We start from the raw sequence: 15135 nt of genomic DNA on the forward strand, positions 1-15135 counted from the left end.
TAGCCAGATTAGGAAATACACTTCGGGAATTTGGACGTCAAAAGGTAAACCCGGCTAACGGCTTTATCTCAGGTATATTTGGATAGCCAGTTTTGGCGATACGCATCCGAATGGCGGAGATGAGACTGGAAAACTGGCTAACGCTCGGACAACTCCTCTTCCGTTAGCCAGAATAGGAGAGCTAGTGGGTAAGTTCAGGGAAAAGACTGGGAAACTGGCTAATGCCCTTCCGTAAGTAACGTTCTGACAGCCAGATGTTGAGAAAATGTTTGTATAGGTGAAAGACTGCTATTTTGGATACGCTTGTCTCTCAGTAATGTGACATCATTTGACTTTCTGGAAACACGTAAAAAACGTGAGTGCGGTTACGCACCCGTTCATCGCAGCACCCGTTTTTAACCTTATCGGGTGGTTTATGGTGTCAAAACGTAAATTTTATTTTTTTTATGGCGCAAGATTTTGGCGGCGGTCAGACTTTTACGTCCTATCGGGGGGGACCTAGACCGTGGTGCGGGCACGAAAACAGTTCCGGGCGATCAAGTCTGTGTCCGTGATACACTTGCTACAATCAGACAAGTGACCGTGAAACTGGCTAATTTACTTGTCTAGAGCGTACCGTTAGCCAGATTAGGAAATACACTTCGGGAATTTGGACGTCAAAAGGTAAACCCGGCTAACGGCTTTATCTCAGGTATATTTTGATAGCCAGTTTTGGCGATACGCATCCGAATGGCGGAGATGAGACTGGAAAACTGGTTAACGCTCGGACAACTCCTCTTCCGTTAGCCAGAATAGGAGAGCTAGTGGGTAAGTTCAGGGAAAAGACTGGGAAACTGGCTAATGCCCTTCCGTAAGTAACGTTCTGACAGCCAGATGTTGATAAAATGTTTGTATAGGTGAAAGACTGCTATTTTGGATATGCTTGTCTCTCAGTAATGTGACATCATTTGACTTTCTGGAAACATGTTAAAAAACGTGAGTGCGGTTACGCACCCGTTCATCGCAGCACCCGTTTTTACCCTTATCACCCGTTTTTACCCTTATCGGGTGGTTTATGGTGTCAAAACGTAAATTTTATTTTTTTTATGGCGCAAGATTTTGGCGGCGGTCAGACTTTTACGTCCTATCGGGGGGGACCTAGACCGTGGTGCGGGCACGAAAACAGTTCCGGGCGATCAAGTCTGTGTCCGTGATACACTTGCTACAATCAGACAAGTGACCGTGAAACCGGCTAATTTACTTGTCTAGAGCGTACCGTTAGCCAGATTAGGAAATACACTTCGGGAATTTGGACGTCAAAAGGTAAACCCGGCTAACGGCTTTATCTCAGGTATATTTTGATAGCCAGTTTTGGCGATACGCATCCGAATGGCGGAGATGAGACTGGAAAACTGGCTAACGCTCGGACAACTCCTCTTCCGTTAGCCAGAATAGGAGAACTAGTGGGTAAGTTCAGGGAATAGACTGGGAAACTGGCTAATGCCCTTCCGTAAGTAACGTTCTGACAGCCAGATGTTGAGAAAATGTTTGCATAGGTGAAAGACTGCTAGTTTGGATACGCTTGTCTCTCAGTAATGTGGCGTCAGTTGCCTTTCTGGAAACACGTAAAAAACGTGAGTGCGGTTACGCTCCCGTTCATCGCACCACCCGTTTTTACCCTTATTGGGTGGTTTATGGTGTCAAAACGTAAATTTTATTTTTTTTATGGCGCAAGATTTTGGCGGCGGTCAGACTTTTACGTCCTATCGGGGGGGACCTAGACCGTGGTGCGGGCACGAAAACAGTTCCAGGCGATCAAGTCTGTGTCCGTGATACACTTGCTACAATCAGACAAGTGACCGTGAAACTGGCTAATTTACTTGTCTAGAGCGTACCGTTAGCCAGATTAGGAAATACACTTCGGGAATTTGGACGTCAAAAGGTAAACCCGGCTAACGGCTTTATCTCAGGTATATTTTGATAGCCAGTTTTGGCGATACGCATCCGAATGGCGGAGATGAGACTGGAAAACTGGCTAACGCTCGGACAACTCCTCTTCCGTTAGCCAGAATAGGAGAGCTAGTGGGTAAGTTCAGGGAATAGACTGGGAAACTGGCTAATGCCCTTCCGTAAGTAACGTTCTGACAGCCAGATGTTGAGAAAATGTTTGCATAGGTGAAAGACTGCTAGTTTGGATACGCTTGTCTCTCAGTAATGTGGCGTCAGTTGCCTTTCTGGAAACACGTTAAAAAACGTGAGTGCGGTTACGCACCCGTTCATCGCAGCACCCGTTTTTACCCTTATCGGGTGGTTTATGGTGTCAAAACGTAAATTTTATTTTTTATATGGCGCAAGATTTTGGCGGCGGTCAGACTTTTACGTCCTATCGGGGGGGACCTAGACCGTGGTGGGGGCATGAAAACAGTTCCGGGCGATCAAGTCTGTGTCCGTGATACACTTGCTACAAACAGACAAGTGACCGTGAAACCGGCTAATGTACTTGTCTAGAGCGTACCGTTAGCCAGATTAGGAAATATACTTCGGGAATTTGGACGTCTAAAGGTAAACCCGGCTAACGGCTTTATCTCAGGTATATTTTGATAGCCGGTTTTGGCGATACGCATCCGAATGGCGATGAGACTGGAAAACTGGCTAACGCTCGGACAACTCCTCTTCCGTTAGCCAGAATAGGAGAGCTAGTGGGTAAGTTCAGGGAATAGACTGGGAAACTGGCTAATGCCCTTCCGTAAGTAACGTTCTGACAGCCAGATGTTGAGAAAATGTTTGCATAGGTGAAAGACTGCTAGTTTGGATACGCTTGTCTCTCAGTAATGTGGCGTCAGTTGCCTTTCTGGAAACACGTAAAAAAAGTGAGTGCGGTTACGCTCCCGTTCATCGCAGCACCCGTTTTTACCCTTATTGGGTGGTTTATGGTGTCAAAACGTAAATTTTATTTTTTTTATGGCGCAAGATTTTGGCGGCGGTCAGACTTTTACGTCCTATCGGGGGGGACCTAGACCGTGGTGCGGGCACGAAAACAGTTCCGGGCGATCAAGTCTGTGTCCGTGATACACTTGCTACAATCAGACAAGTGACCGTGAAACTGGCTAATTTACTTGTCTAGAGCGTACCGTTAGCCAGATTAGGAAATACACTTCGGGAATTTAGACGTCAAAAGGTAAACCCGGCTAACGGCTTTATCTCAGGTATATTTTGATAGCCAGTTTTGGCGATACGCATCAGAATGGCGGAGATGAGACTGGAAAACTGGCTAACGCTCTGACAACTCCTCTTCCGTTAGCCAGAATAGGAGAGCTAGTGGGTAAGTTCAGGGAAAGGACTGGGAAACTGGCTAATGCCCTTCCGTAAGTAACGTTCTGACAGCCAGATGTTGAGAAAATGTTTGTATAGGTGAAAGACTGCTATTTTGGATACGCTTGTCTCTCAGTAATGTGACATCATTTGACTTTCTGGAAACACGTTAAAAAACGTGAGTGCGGTTACGCACCCGTTCATCGCAGCACCCGTTTTTACCCTTATTGGGTGGTTTATGGTGTCAAAACGTAAATTTTTTTTTTTTATGGCGCAAGATTTTGGCGGCGGTAAGACTTTTACGTCCTATCGGGGGGGGGGACCTAGACCGTGGTGGGGGCACGGAAACAGTTCCGGGCGATCAAGTCTGTGTCCGTGATACACTTGCTACAATCAGACAAGTGACCGTGAAACCGGCTAATGTACTTGTCTAGAGCGTACCGTTAGCCAGATTAGGAAATACACTTCGGGAATTTAGACGTCAAAAGGTAAACCCGGCTAACGGCTTTATCTCAGGTATATTTTGATAGCCAGTTTTGGCGATACGCATCCGAATGGCGGAGATGAGACTGGAAAACTGGCTAACGCTCGGACAACTCCTCTTCCGTTAGCCAGAATAAGAGAACTAGTGGGTAAGTTCAGGGAATAGACTGGGAAACTGGCTAATGCCCTTCCGTAAGTAACGTTCTGACAGCCAGATGTTGAGAAAATGTTTGCATAGGTGAAAGACTGCTAGTTTGGATACGCTTGTCTCTCAGTAATGTGGCGTCAGTTGCCTTTCTGGAAACACGTAAAAAACGTGAGTGCGGTTACGCTCCCGTTCATCGCACCACCCGTTTTTACCCTTATTGGGTGGTTTATGGTGTCAAAACGTAAATTTTATTTTTTTTATGGCGCAAGATTTTGGCGGCGGTCAGACTTTTACGTCCTATCGCGGGGGACCTAGACCGTGGTGCGGGCACGAAAACAGTTCCAGGCGATCAAGTCTGTGTCCGTGATACACTTGCTACAATCAGACAAGTGACCGTGAAACTGGCTAATTTACTTGTCTAGAGCGTACCGTTAGCCAGATTAGGAAATACACTTCGGGAATTTGGACGTCAAAAGGTAAACCCGGCTAACGGCTTTATCTCAGGTATATTTTGATAGCCAGTTTTGGCGATACGCATCCGAATGGCGGAGATGAGACTGGAAAACTGGCTAACGCTCGGACAACTCCTCTTCCGTTAGCCAGAATAGGAGAGCTAGTGGGTAAGTTCAGGGAATAGACTGGGAAACTGGCTAATGCCCTTCCGTAAGTAACGTTCTGACAGCCAGATGTTGAGAAAATGTTTGCATAGGTGAAAGACTGCTAGTTTGGATACGCTTGTCTCTCAGTAATGTGGCGTCAGTTGCCTTTCTGGAAACACGTTAAAAAACGTGAGTGCGGTTACGCACCCGTTCATCGCACCACCCGTTTTTACCCTTATCGGGTGGTTTATGGTGTCAAAACGTAAATTTTATTTTTTATATGGCGCAAGATTTTGGCGGCGGTCAGACTTTTACGTCCTATCGGGGGGGACCTAGACCGTGGTGGGGGCACGAAAACAGTTCCGGGCGATCAAGTCTGTGTCCGTGATACACTTGCTACAAACAGACAAGTGACCGTGAAACCGGCTAATGTACTTGTCTAGAGCGTACCGTTAGCCAGATTAGGAAATATACTTCGGGAATTTGGACGTCAAAAGGTAAACCTGGCTAACGGCTTTATCTCAGGTATATTTTGATAGCCAGTTGTGGAGATACGCATCGGAATGGCGGAGATGAGACTGGAAAACGGGCTAACGCTTCGGTAAGTCCTCTTCTGTTACCCAGTAGTTCTCCTAATCTGGCTAAGTTCAGGGAAAAGACTGGGAAACCGGCTCATGTCCTTCATTAAGTAACGTTCTGATAGCCAGATTTAGAAAACTACTGTGTGCTTTAAGAGAAGACACTGGAAACTTGCTAATGTAAAGATACACAGGATGTGTTGTACAGGGATGGAGGGATACACGGTCACAGGAGGTGATATACAGGGATAGAAGGAAACACAGTGATAGGAGGTGTTATACAGGGATAGAGGGATGCACGATGACAGGTATTATACAGGGAGAGAGATACATGGTAACAGGAGCTGCACAAGGATAAAAGGATACATGATGACAGGTGTACAGGCATGGAGGGATACATGGTGACAGGAGAAGCGATGGAGGGATGACAGGTGTTATACAGGAATAGAAGGATACATAGTGACAGGAGGAGCTGTACAATGATGGGAAGATACACGACAGGAAGTGCTGTACAGGGATGGAGGGATACACTTTAACAGATGTGACGCAGGGATACATGGTGACGAGGTGTTTTACAGGGATAGAGGGATAAATGGTAACAGGATAAGTGACGCAGGGATACATGGTGACAGGAGGTGTTATACAGGGAAAGAGATACACGGTATCAGGAGGAGCTGTACAAGGATGAACGGAAACACGATGATAGGTGGTGTTATATGGGGATAGAGTTATACACGGTGACAGGTGGTGTTTTACAGGGATAGAGGAATACACATGACAGGTGTTATACAGGAATAGAGTGATACAGTGACAAAATTAGCTGTACAATGATGGAAGGATACACGATGACAGGATTTGTTGGCCAAGGATGGAGGGAAACATGGTGAGAGGAGGGCTGCACAACAGATGGGGAAATCCCAGTAGCTAGAAGGACTTGGTTTGTAGGGGTGACCAACTTCATTGGTGGGCGTGGCGATCTTTTTTCCCATCCCCTGTACCCCCTGAGCATCTTATCCCCAAAATTTTGTGTATGTAGCTTATGGCATGAGTTCTATGCACACGAGAAAACAAAATGGCGGCGTCTAAGGTGATAGTCACAGCAATTGAGAGCAGAGGAGTGATCAAATTCTTCTTTCTGCAAGGAAAATCCGTGGAGGATATTCACGGTGATATGTCGCAGATTTTGGGGCATCAGTGCCCTTCATATTCCACAGTTAAGAACTAGATTGCCAAATATAAAAGGGGTCAATTCAGCAGCAACGGTGAGGAATGTCCTGGACGCCAGAGTGGTTGTTGTTCCGGAGATCATCGATGCTGTGCACAACCTCATACTGGAGAATCCACGAATTTCAGATAAAGCAATAACAGACATTATGAATATTTCGTGCGTGCGTGCCATTATCCATGAACATTTGGACATGAGGAAGCCATCTGCAAAGTGGGTCCCCAAATGTTTGACAGAGTAGCATGCGAGTGAAAACTTCCTGGTCCATATGTCAGCGTTTCAGGACTGATAAGAACTTCCATGATCGACTGGTCACTATGGATGAGACCTGGATTTATTTGTATGACCCTGAAAACAAGGAGCAGTCAAAAGAGCAGAGGCACAGTGGTTCTCCTCATCCAAAGAAGTTGAGGGGGGCAAAATTCAGCCACTAAGGTGATGACATATAGAGAAAAAGAAGTAGGCAAGAAGCACTCAGCTCACCAAATAGCTACTAATACATTTTGTGTTATTTTTTGTATTAGTAGCTATTTGGTGAGCTGAGTGCTTCTTGCCTACTTCTTTTTCTCTATATGCAATTGACTTGGTAGGCCTTGCACCCTCACCTTCTGACTTATTCCCTTCATAATCATAGCTGTGCAGCACTGTCTCTTTTTGTACTAAGGTGATGGCGTCTGTGTTCTGGGATAAGGAGGGCGTGCTGCTAGTGGACTACCTTCAAAAAGGTTCCACCGTTAATATAAGGTATTACATTGAACTTTTCAACCAATTGAAAGCAGGACTGAAGGCCAAAAGGCGCGACAAGCTGTCCAAAGGAATCTTGTTCCTGTAAGACAACGCCTCTGCTCACACTGCACAAGCGACCACGGCAAAACTGGCTGAGCTGGGCTTCCAGTTGGTTGACCACCCACCTTATTCACCAAATCTAGCTCCCTCCAACTATCATCTGTTTCTAAAGCTGAAGAAACACATCAAGGTACTAAATTTAACACCATTTCTGATGCTATGGCTGCTACGAATGCCTGGTATGAGGCACAACTGGAATCTTTCTTTTTGCTAGGCTTACAGAACCAGGAATACCGATGTAAGAAGTGTGTTGTCATCAGTGGAGAGTATGTGGAATAAATGTAAAGTTTCATCATCCTATTTCATTTCTTTCTGGGTAAAGCCAAAGACTTATCAGCAGCCCCTCGTACTAAAACTAACAAGACAAAATTTTGAAACAGTTTGACTTTTTTTATTATAGAAAACAAACTTTATATTTCAATAAAATTTTAATGTTTAAAAAAACAAAACAAAAACATTTTAGCATCATCATTCCAGTGGACCGTAACATATGGTACTTGCACCTTGCATTCTGTGGGGAGAAAAAAAATAAATTAAAAAATATTGCACAATGCTGTATACTATAAAGGCATCTTTACACAAGCCAACTAACTGAAGCTACAAAAGGTCCCACCCCCAATTCACTATTGTTAATGGTCACTGTGTAATTACACAGCCACAATTTGCGACCAACTGCATGGGATGATTTGTCAGGTGGGTGAAAGCCTGACAGATGATCCCATGTAAAATTATTCTTAATGTAGCTTTGTGCATTTACTTACTGTTCCATCATCTTCTCCCGGGCCTCCATGGCATCTTTAAGATATTAAAGCACATAAAAAAAAGTTTATATCCTCAGACCTATAGAAAGATGTGTGATCAGGGTTGCCACTAGAAATTTCAGGGCCCCATACTGGCAAAATTTCAGGGCCCCCTTGAGGCTCCACCCCAGCTCCGCCTTCACCCCTGCTCCGCCTGCACCCCACAAATCTTCCATAGTCTCACTGCCACTCTTGGAAAAAATTCACTTCTGCACTACAACCTCAATCACACATTAACCCTTTACACTGAACACCGTATCACACACGCTGCCATCAGATTTAGTTTTGGCCAAATGATTTTTGTAAGCCTAGCTCCACGACAAGGTAGACTCTTTTGGCAGGGCCCTACTCTATTCTAACTTTTTTTTTTCTTTTTAAAACTAACTTCTTTGGTATATATTTATTTTTGGTATATCTGTTTTTTTTTCTTTAAAAGGAAATGTGTCATACAGGTTTTTAACCTAATTGAAACCAAATTCTGATAATGCAGACTTGTGGATTTAGACCTGACAACCCCTTTAAAGGGAATCTGTCACCAGGTTTTTAACACCTAATCTAAGTGAAGCATAACGTAGGGGAAGAGATCCTGATTCCAGCGATTGTCACTTATTGAGCTGCTCAGTGTAGTTTTGATATCACAGGTTCATCAGCAAAAGATTACTACAGGACTACATGGCATGCTACAGGTAGTCCAGCATATTCATGAGCTCTGTATAACTGCTAGATCTGCAGCAGTGAAAACATTGATTTTAAATCACAATGACAGCAAACAGCTCAGTAAGTGAAATCGCTGGAATCAGGATCTCTGTCTCTACATTATGCTGCTCTCAGATGGGGGAGAAAAAAAAAACCCGCTGACAGATTCACTTTAAGGCTCATTCAGCAGTCGGTGAAAACTGGTCTACACCTGGACAGTGCATGGTCTGGCCATGGGTCTCCTAACCTCAGCAGCTTCATAGCATATATACGAGGAGCCCACAGAGGGCTGCCAGCCCCCAGCGGAGCCCACAGAGGGCTGCCAGCCCCCAGCGGAGCCCACAGAGGGCTGCCAGCCCCCAGCAGAGCCCACAGAGGGCTGCCAGCCCCCAGCAGAGCCCACAGAGGGCTGCCAGCCCCCAGCAGAGCCCACAGAGGGTTGCCAGCCCCCAGCAGAGCCCACAGAGGGCTGCCAGCCCCCACCAGAGCCCACAGAGGGCTGCCAGCCCCCAGCAGAGCCCACAGAGGGCTGCCAGCCCCCAGCAGAGCCCACAGAGGGCTGCCAGCCCCCAGCAGAGCCCACAGAGGGCTGCCAGCCCCCAGCAGAGCCCACAGAGGGCTGCCAGCCCCCAGCAGAGCCCACAGAGGGCTGCCAGCCCCCAGCAGAGCCCACAGAGGGCTGCCAGCCCCCAGCAGAGCCCACAGAGGGCTGCCAGCCCCCAGCAGAGCCCACAGAGGGCTGCCAGCCCCCAGCAGAGCCCACAGAGGGCTGCCAGCCCCCAGCAGAGCCCACAGAGGGCTGCCAGCCCCCAGCAGAGCCCACAGAGGGCTGCAAGCCCCCAGCAGAGCCCACAGAGGGCTGCCAGCCCCCAGCAGAGCCCACAGAGGGCTGCCAGCCCCCAGCAGAGCCCACAGAGGGCTGCCAGCCCCCAGCAGAGCCCACAGAGGGCTGCCAGCACACTGTATTACAGGACATAGAGTGGACCTGTATTACAGTATGGTGCTGTGTATGAGCTGGATGCAGTTGGAAGACAGACACATACATATATACATAGACAACATACGTACGGGATCTTCAAGATTACTCATCTACACAGTGGTAGATGTGGAAGGGCCAGGGGGGAGCCCACAGAGGGCTGCCAGCCCCCAGTAGAGCCCACAAAGGGCTGCCAGTCCCCACCAGAGCCCACAGAGGGCTGCCAGCCCCCACCGGAGCCCACAGAGGGCTGCCAGCCCCCACCGGAGCCCACAGAGGGCTGCCAGCCCCCACCGGAGCCCCCAGAGGGCTGCCAGCCCCCACCGGAGCCCCCAGAGGGCTGCCAGCCCCCACCGGAGCCCCCAGAGGGCTGCCAGCCCCCACCGGAGCCCCCAGAGGGCTGCCAGCCCCCACCGGAGCCCCCAGAGGGCTGCCAGCCCCCAGCAGAGCCCCCAGAGGGCTGCCAGCCCCCAGCAGAGCCCCCAGAGGGCTGCCAGCCCCCAGCAGAGCCCCCAGAGGGCTGCCAGCCCCCAGCAGAGCCCAGAGGGCTGCCAGCCCCCAGCAGAGCCCACAGAGGGCTGCCAGCCCCCAGCAGAGCCCACAGAGGGCTGCCAGCCCCCAGCAGAGCCCACAGAGGGCTGCCAGCCCCCAGCAGAGCCCACAGAGGGCTGCCAGCCCCCACCAGAGCCCACAGAGGGCTGCCAGCCCCCACCAGAGCCCACAGAGGGCTGCCAGCCCCCACCAGAGCCCACAGAGGGCTGCCAGCCCCCACCAGAGCCCACAGAGGGCTGCCAGCCCCCACCAGAGCCCACAGAGGGCTGCCAGCCCCCACCAGAGCCCACAGAGGGCTGCCAGCCCCCACCAGAGCCCACAGAGGGCTGCCAGCCCCCACCAGAGCCCACAGAGGGCTGCCAGCCCCCACCAGAGCCCACAGAGGGCTGCCAGCCCCCAGCAGAGCCCACAGAGGGCTGCCAGCCCCCAGCAGAGCCCACAGAGGGCTGCCAGCCCCCAGCAGAGCCCACAGAGGGCTGCCAGCCCCCAGCAGAGCCCACAGTGGGCTGCCAACCCCCACCGGAGCCCACAGTGGGCTGCCAGCCCCCACCGGAGCCCACAGTGGGCTGCCAGCCCCCACCGGAGCCCACAGTGGGCTGCCAGCCCCCACCGGAGCCCACAGTGGGCTGCCAGCCCCCACCGGAGCCCACAGAGGGCTGCCAGCACACTGTATTACAGGACATAGAGTGGACCTGTATTACAGTATGGTGCTGTGTATGAGCTGGATGCAGTTGGAAGACAGACACATACATATATACATAGACAACATACGTACGGGATCTTCAAGATTACTCATCTACACAGTGGTACCAGAAGATGGAAGGCGTCCGTCGATGGTAACGTCAGCACTACCTGCATTGCTTGGATACCTAATTGAAAGAAACAAATAGGCAAAACATTCTGTTTTACAATTGGGGAAGATACAGGGGCATACACATACTGGAGGGGGCTGCACACACTGCCCCACACTCTGGCAGGGCCAGGGGGGAGCCCACAGAGGGCTGCCAGCCCCCGGCAGAGCCCCCAGAGGGCTGCCAGCCCCCGGCGGAGCCCCCAGAGGGCTGCCAGCCCCCGGCGGAGCCCCCAGAGGGCTGCCAGCCCCCGGCGGAGCCCCCAGAGGGCTGCCAGCCCCCGGCGGAGCCCCCAGAGGGCTGCCAGCCCCCGGCGGAGCCCCCAGAGGGCTGCCAGCCCCCGGCGGAGCCCCCAGAGGGCTGCCAGCCCCCGGCAGAGCCCACACAGGGCTGCCAGCCCCCGGCAGAGCCCACACAGGGCTGCCAGCCCCCACCGGAGCCCACACAGGGCTGCCAGCCCCCACCGGAGCCCACACAGGGCTGCCAGCCCCCACCGGAGCCCACACAGGGCTGCCAGCCCCCACCGGAGCCCACACAGGGCTGCCAGCCCCCACCGGAGCCCACACAGGGCTGCCAGCCCCCACCGGAGCCCACACAGGGCTGCCAGCCCCCACCGGAGCCCACACAGGGCTGCCAGCCCCCACCGGAGCCCACACAGGGCTGCCAGCCCCCACCGGAGCCCACACAGGGCTGCCAGCCCCCACCGGAGCCCACACAGGGCTGCCAGCCCCCACCGGAGCCCACAGAGGGCTGCCAGCCCCCACCAGAGCCCACAGAGGGCTGCCAGCCCCCACCAGAGCCCACAGAGGGCTGCCAGCCCCCAGCAGAGCCCACAGAGGGCTGCCAGCCCCCAGCAGAGCCCACAGAGGGCTGCCAGCCCCCAGCAGAGCCCACAGAGGGCTGCCAGCCCCCAGCAGAGCCCACAGAGGGCTGCCAGCCCCCAGCAGAGCCCACAGTGGGCTGCCAACCCCCACCGGAGCCCACAGTGGGCTGCCAGCCCCCACCGGAGCCCACAGTGGGCTGCCAGCCCCCACCGGAGCCCACAGTGGGCTGCCAGCCCCCACCGGAGCCCACAGTGGGCTGCCAGCCCCCACCGGAGCCCACAGAGGGCTGCCAGCACACTGTATTACAGGACATAGAGTGGACCTGTATTACAGTATGGTGCTGTGTATGAGCTGGATGCAGTTGGAAGACAGACACATACATATATACATAGACAACATACGTACGGGATCTTCAAGATTACTCATCTACACAGTGGTACCAGAAGATGGAAGGCGTCCGTCGATGGTAACGTCAGCACTACCTGCATTGCTTGGATACCTAATTGAAAGAAACAAATAGGCAAAACATTCTGTTTTACAATTGGGGAAGATACAGGGGCATACACATACTGGAGGGGGCTGCACACACTGCCCCACACTCTGGCAGGGCCAGGGGGGAGCCCACAGAGGGCTGCCAGCCCCCGGCAGAGCCCCCAGAGGGCTGCCAGCCCCCGGCGGAGCCCCCAGAGGGCTGCCAGCCCCCGGCGGAGCCCCCAGAGGGCTGCCAGCCCCCGGCGGAGCCCCCAGAGGGCTGCCAGCCCCCGGCGGAGCCCCCAGAGGGCTGCCAGCCCCCGGCGGAGCCCCCAGAGGGCTGCCAGCCCCCGGCGGAGCCCCCAGAGGGCTGCCAGCCCCCGGCGGAGCCCCCAGAGGGCTGCCAGCCCCCGGCGGAGCCCACACAGGGCTGCCAGCCCCCGGCAGAGCCCACACAGGGCTGCCAGCCCCCACCGGAGCCCACACAGGGCTGCCAGCCCCCACCGGAGCCCACACAGGGCTGCCAGCCCCCACCGGAGCCCACACAGGGCTGCCAGCCCCCACCGGAGCCCACACAGGGCTGCCAGCCCCCACCGGAGCCCACACAGGGCTGCCATCCCCCACCGGAGCCCACACAGGGCTGCCATCCCCCACCGGAGCCCACACAGGGCTGCCAGCCCCCACCGGAGCCCACACAGGGCTGCCAGCCCCCACCGGAGCCCACACAGGGCTGCCAGCCCCCACCGGAGCCCACAAAGGGCTGCCAGCCCCCACCGGAGCCCACACAGGGCTGCCAGCCCCCACCGGAGCCCACACAGGGCTGCCAGCCCCCACCGGAGCCCACACAGGGCTGCCAGCCCCCACCGGAGCCCACACAGGGCTGCCAGCCCCCACCGGAGCCCACAGAGGGCTGCCAGCCCCCACCGGAGCCCACAGAGGGCTGCCAGCCCCCAGCAGAGCCCACAGAGGGCTGCCAGCCCCCAGCAGAGCCCACAGAGGGCTGCCAGCCCCCAGCAGAGCCCACAGTGGGCTGCCAGCCCCCACCGGAGCCCACAGTGGGCTGCCAGCCCCCACCGGAGCCCACAGTGGGCTGCCAGCCCCCACCGGAGCCCACAGTGGGCTGCCAGCCCCCACCGGAGCCCACAGTGGGCTGCCAGCCCCCACCGGAGCCCACAGAGGGCTGCCAGCACACTGTATTACAGGACATAGAGTGGACCTGTATTACAGTATGGTGCTGTGTATGAGCTGGATGCAGTTGGAAGACAGACACATACATATATACATAGACAACATACGTACGGGATCTTCAAGATTACTCATCTACACAGTGGTACCAGAAGATGGAAGGCGTCCGTCGATGGTAATGTCAGCACTACCTGCATTGCTTGGATACCTAATTGAAAGAAACAAATAGGCAAAACATTCTGTTTTACAATTGGGGAAGATACAGGGGCATACACATACTGGAGGGGGCTGCACACACTGCCCCACACTCTGGCAGGGCCAGGGGGGAGCCCACAGAGGGCTGCCAGCCCCCGGCGGAGCCCCCGGAGGGCTGCCAGCCCCCGGCGGAGCCCCCGGAGGGCTGCCAGCCCCCGGCGGAGCCCCCGGAGGGCTGCCAGCCCCCGGCGGAGCCCACAGAGGGCTGTCAGCCCCCGGCAGAGCCCACAGAGGGCTGCCAGCCCCCAGCAGAGCCCACAGAGGGCTGCCAGCCCCCAGCAGAGCCCACAGAGGGCTGCCAGCCCCCAGCAGAGCCCACAGAGGGCTGCCAGCCCCCAGCAGAGCCCCCAGAGGGCTGCCAGCCCCCAGCGGAGCCCCCAGAGGGCTGCCAGCCCCCAGCGGAGCCCCCAGAGGGCTGCCAGCCCCCAGCGGAGCCCCGCACAGGCAGAGCGCAGAGGGGTCTGGCGGCGCACAGGCAGAGCGCAGAGGGGTCTGGCGGCGCACAGGCAGAGCGCAGAGGGGTCTGGCGGCGCACAGGCAGAGCGCAGAGGGGTCTGGCGGCGCACAGGCAGAGCGCAGAGGGGTCTGGCGGCGCACAGGCAGAGCGCAGAGGGGTCTGGCGGCGCACAGGCAGAGCGCAGAGGGGTCTGGCGGCGCACAGGCAGAGCGCAGAGGGGTCTGGCGGCGCACAGGCAGAGCGCAGAGGGGTCTGGCGGCGCACAGGCAGAGCGCAGAGGGGTCTGGCGGCGCACAGGCAGAGCGCAGAGGGGTCTGGCGGCGCACAGGCAGAGCGCAGAGGGGTCTGGCGGCGCACAGGCAGAGCGCAGAGGGGTCTGGCGGCGCACAGGCAGAGCGCAGAGGGGTCTGGCGGCGCACAGGCAGAGCGCAGAGGGGTCTGGCGGCGCACAGGCAGAGCGCAGAGGGGTCTGGCGGCGCACAGGCAGAGCGCAGAGGGGTCTGGCGGCGCACAGGCAGAGCGCAGAGGGGTCTGGCGGCGCACAGGCAGAGCGCAGAGGGGTCTGGCGGCGCACAGGCAGAGCGCAGAGGGGTCTGGCGGCGCACAGGCAGAGCGCAGAGGGGTCTGGCGGCGCACAGGCAGAGCGCAGAGGGGTCTGGCGGCGCACAGGCAGAGCGCAGAGGGGTCTGGCGGCGCACAGGCAGAGCGCAGAGGGGTCTGGCGGCGCACAGGCAGAGCGCAGAGGGGTCTGGCGGCGCACAGGCAGAGCGCAGAGGGGTCTGGCGGCGCACAGGCAGAGCGCAGAGGGGTCTGGCGGCGCACAGGCAGAGCGCAGAGGGGTCTGGCGGCGCACAGGCAGAGCGCAGAGGGGTCTGGCGGCGCACAGGCAGAGCGCAGA

At 55.2% G+C, this 15135-nt stretch overlaps 1 long non-coding RNA gene across 2 annotated transcripts; it reads right to left on the bottom strand.

The window, feature by feature from the left end:
• Positions 1-7539: 7539 nt before the first annotated feature.
• On the bottom strand, positions 7540-12504 carry LOC142282301 (uncharacterized). Of its 2 annotated transcripts, XR_012744233.1 has the most exons (4): positions 12275-12504; positions 10970-11063; positions 7932-8010; positions 7540-7681 (listed from the first exon to the last, which is right to left on the bottom strand). It is a non-coding gene; the product is annotated as an uncharacterized LOC142282301 (long non-coding RNA). The 2 variants fall into 2 exon arrangements; XR_012744232.1 differs by lacking the exons at positions 10970-11063; positions 12275-12504 and having other exon boundaries at positions 7932-8606.
• Between the last annotated feature and the right edge of the window lie 2631 nt (positions 12505-15135).

The sequence above is a fragment of the Anomaloglossus baeobatrachus genome, unplaced genomic scaffold (genome assembly GCF_048569485.1).
Source record: "Anomaloglossus baeobatrachus isolate aAnoBae1 unplaced genomic scaffold, aAnoBae1.hap1 Scaffold_504, whole genome shotgun sequence".
NCBI lineage: Eukaryota > Metazoa > Chordata > Amphibia > Anura > Aromobatidae > Anomaloglossus > Anomaloglossus baeobatrachus.